Below are 3,732 nucleotides of genomic sequence, written 5' to 3'. Positions count from 1 at the left end.
AACAGACACTCCGCACCAACCATCTGCATCTGAGTATCCACCAAATGACACAGGAGTATCTACCTGTCTGAGGAGCCCAGTGATGGTTCTCTGGCCGTAGACTCCTGCTTCACCGTCCCGGACGTTCTGCACACTCAGCAGGTAGGCCAGGTGAGCTCTCTCATATTTAAGATGGAGCGCCTCCGTCAGCTGCTTGGCCATGTCCTCTGGTGATCTGCCGCTGCGTCTCATCTCGTCCATCACAGACTGGCAGATGGCCTTTTTGTGTGTCAGGAGAGCTGGCACAATGTTGCTGAAGTGCTCTGGTAGCTTCTCCAGCCACTGCAGCTTGTCAGCATGGCAGTACTTTTTACAAGCCTTGCAGGTGAGCTGCGAGGCTAAAGTATAGTACTGTCCACTGGTGCCAATGACAACTCTGGGCCTTCCGACGCCAGAGGAAGCTACCAGAGGTTGTGACAACCATAAAGACAGGGCAAGATGTAATTGTTTCTAACCCTCTCCATGATTGTGTGTTCTGGCTTCCAGATAAAAAAATGGATGAGCTCAGGCTGAGGTGGATAACGCCACAGGGACAGCATGTTCATCAGGTCACGTCCAGTACGTCACCTGATGAACATGCTGTCCCTATGGCGTTATCCACCTCAGCCTGAGCTCTTCCAGATGAAAAATGGATGAGTTCAGGCTGAGGTGGATAACGCCACAGGGACAGCATGTTCATCAGGTGACGTACTGGACATGACCGCGGCCACAGCCCCAATGCCTCCATCTCAGTCTTCATCCAGATCTTCTACTGTGCAACATCCTGATCATGGCCTGGGACAGAGGCTGCAGGCTGGTGTGGGGCATCTAATGGGACAGGAGGTGCTGGACATGGCGAAGCTGTAAAACACAACGAAAAACTACAGTGTATATACACAATAAGAGAAAAAGTAAGAGAACTCTGTGCCAGTGACTGCTATGGTTAAAACTGTGTCACAAAAATAAATACCTTCATCAAGGACAGTGTCTTTTTGTGCTTCCATAGGGGCAATATTCTGTAACGATGAATCTGGAATGGCGAGATACAAACAGGACAGGCAAGTGAGACATACGCGTTACTAATGAAAATTAAGATATTCTGTCTCACAGCATGTAAGAAAATAAAACATTTACCTTCAGGAAGACATGGAGCTGCTGTTATCCCAGGCCCAGAAGATGAACTGTGGGAGACTGGCTTTTCATGTGCTTTTAAAAAAGCTGCAACAAAACTGTAAAACCTTAAACCTTGACAGACACCGGATGTTGTATTTACTTAACATTATTTAACACATTTGATTTGTCGAAATGAAACTGATCGATATCTGAGATACACTGGTAGTATAAGAGGATGACATACTTTGTCTAAACACATTGGGCGTCTGCTCTTCTATCCCAAGTTGTGGAGCGATGGCAAACGGCTAAGGAGGGACTGGCAGTGGGGTCTTCACTATAGCTGTAGTATTGAAAGAAAAAAAAAAACAAAGTTCACACAACATTCGGGATAATTTAAAGTGTGAAGTAAAGAACTAAAATAACCTTTCACAGGGGGGTCACTAGGCTCAGCAGGTCTGGAAACAGTAGCTGTAGCTGTTGGTTTTGTCCTGTGAGCTGTAAAAACAGTCAGGTTTGTTTAAGCTTAACAATGTGTCTTTACCTGTTGTTTGCAAACAGGTAAAGCACAGAAACAACATTAATATACTATAGTACGCACATCACCTGTCAGTCAGACATGTGGCATGTTAACCTGTATCTGAGCTACATTTTTAACATGCCACATGCTTGTATGACAGACTTAAAAAAGCATGCAAAAAAACAAAGCACTTACCATCATCACTGGCATGTTAATTTCTTATGTTAGTAGGAGAGTAAAAGAACACAAGCATCAAAACAGGCCGGAACATGGCCAAAACAACAAACTAGTTGACGGAACAGTAATGGCAGGTGAATTCTGGTTCAAACAGAATCCTCCCTCCACACTGATAGAGTAAAACCTGTTGATGGAGATACAGCTGGGGCACTGGAGACTTCTGCTGGTGGCCCTGAAAGCACAGGTGATACAAGACTTTTATCATGTACAGTAACATTTTAAATGTTAATTAATACAATAGATCCACTTACTGAATTCAACGTCAAATTCAAAGGAGGCAGGTTTATCTATCAATCAATCAATCAATCAATTTTATTTATACAGCCCAATATCACAAATCACAATTTGCCTCACAGGGCTTTACAGCATACGACATCCCTCTGTCCTTATGACCCTCGCAGCGGATAAGGAAAAACTCCCCCCCAAAAAAACCCCTTTAACGGGAAAAAAAAACGGTAGAAACCTCAGGAAGAGCAACTGAGGAGGGATCCCTCTTCCAGGACGGACAGACGTGCAATAGATGTCGTACAGAACAGATCAGCATAACAAATTAACAGTAATCCACATGACACAATGAGACAGAGAGAGACAGAGAGAGAGAGAGAGAGAGAGAGAGAGAGAGATATGCAGGTAATGACAGTAGCTTACAATAACATTATTGAAAGTAATAATATTATAGTTCTGGCTACTGTGGTACAATATGTTGAAAGTATGTATTAATATCTGGCAGTATACATGTGTGACAATAGTCGTGTATAATAACAGTAGAAGTATGACTAATGATGGCAGCAGCAGCAGGAGGCATCTGGCAGGACCACGGCAGCAGCACAACCACACACGTCACGCTGTCCAGGCACCACTGCGATATGAGTTAATCTGAGAGACAGTGGAGCACAAAGGCTCCGGAGAAGAAGCCGAGTTAGTGACATCCAGAATGGCCGAGTGAGCAAGATGCAGTAATGGAATACGAGAGAGAGAGAGAGGAAGAAGAAGAAGAAGAAGAAGAAGAAGAGAAGGTGCCCGGTGTATTATAGGGGGGTCCTCCGGCAGACTAGGCCTAAGTCAGCCTAACTAGGGGCTGGTACAGGGCAAGCCTGAGCCAGCCCTAACTATAAGCTTTATCAAAGAGGAAAGTCTTAAGTCTAGTCTTAAATGTGAAGACGGTGTCTGCCTCCCGGACCGTAACAGGAAGATAATTCCACAGGAGAGGAGCCTGATAGCTAAAGGCTCTGGCTCCTGATCTACTTTTGGAGCCTTTAGGGACCACGAGTAACCCTGCGTTCTCAGAGCGCAGTGTTCTGGTGGGATAATAAGGCACTATGAGCTCTCTAAGATATGACGGAGCTTGACCATTTAGAGCTTTATAAGTTAACAGTAGGATTTTAAATTCAATTCTGGATTTTACAAGGAGCCAGTGCAGAGAAGCTAAAACAGGAGAAATATGATCTCGTTTCTTAGTTCCTGTTAGTACACGTGCTGCTGCATTCTGAATTAGCTGGAGAGTTTTTAAGGACTTACTAGAGCTACCTGATAACAGAGAGTTACAGTAATCCAGCCTAGAGGTAACAAAAGCGTGGACCAATTTTTCTGCATCTTTTCGGGTCAGGATAGGCCTAATTTTCGTAATATTACACAGATGAAAAAATGCAGTCCGTGAGGTTTGTTTTAAATGAGAATTAAAAGACAAATCTTGATCAAATATTACTCTGAGGTTTCTTACGGTAGTGCTAGAGGCCAGAGCAATGCCATCAAGAGAAACTATGTCATCAGATAAAGAGTCTCTGAGTTGTTTGGGGCCAAGAACAATAACTTCAGTTTTGTCTGAATTTAACATCAGGAAATTGGTG

General features: G+C 44.0%; 1 long non-coding RNA gene across 1 annotated transcript; it reads right to left on the bottom strand.

Moving 5' to 3' along the window:
* Window positions 1-723: 723 nt before the first annotated feature.
* Window positions 724-1,685, bottom strand: LOC125898169 (uncharacterized). The gene is made up of 5 exons (XR_007450590.1): window positions 1,555-1,685; window positions 1,376-1,471; window positions 1,153-1,236; window positions 989-1,048; window positions 724-879 (listed from the first exon to the last, which is right to left on the bottom strand). It is a non-coding gene; the product is annotated as an uncharacterized LOC125898169 (long non-coding RNA).
* Window positions 1,686-3,732: the final 2,047 nt, after the last annotated feature.

This window comes from Epinephelus fuscoguttatus, linkage group LG12 (genome assembly GCF_011397635.1).
Source record: "Epinephelus fuscoguttatus linkage group LG12, E.fuscoguttatus.final_Chr_v1".
NCBI lineage: Eukaryota > Metazoa > Chordata > Actinopteri > Perciformes > Serranidae > Epinephelus > Epinephelus fuscoguttatus.
The sequence above is the reverse complement of the archived record's forward strand: the minus strand, read 5'-3'. Positions and strand labels throughout refer to the sequence as shown.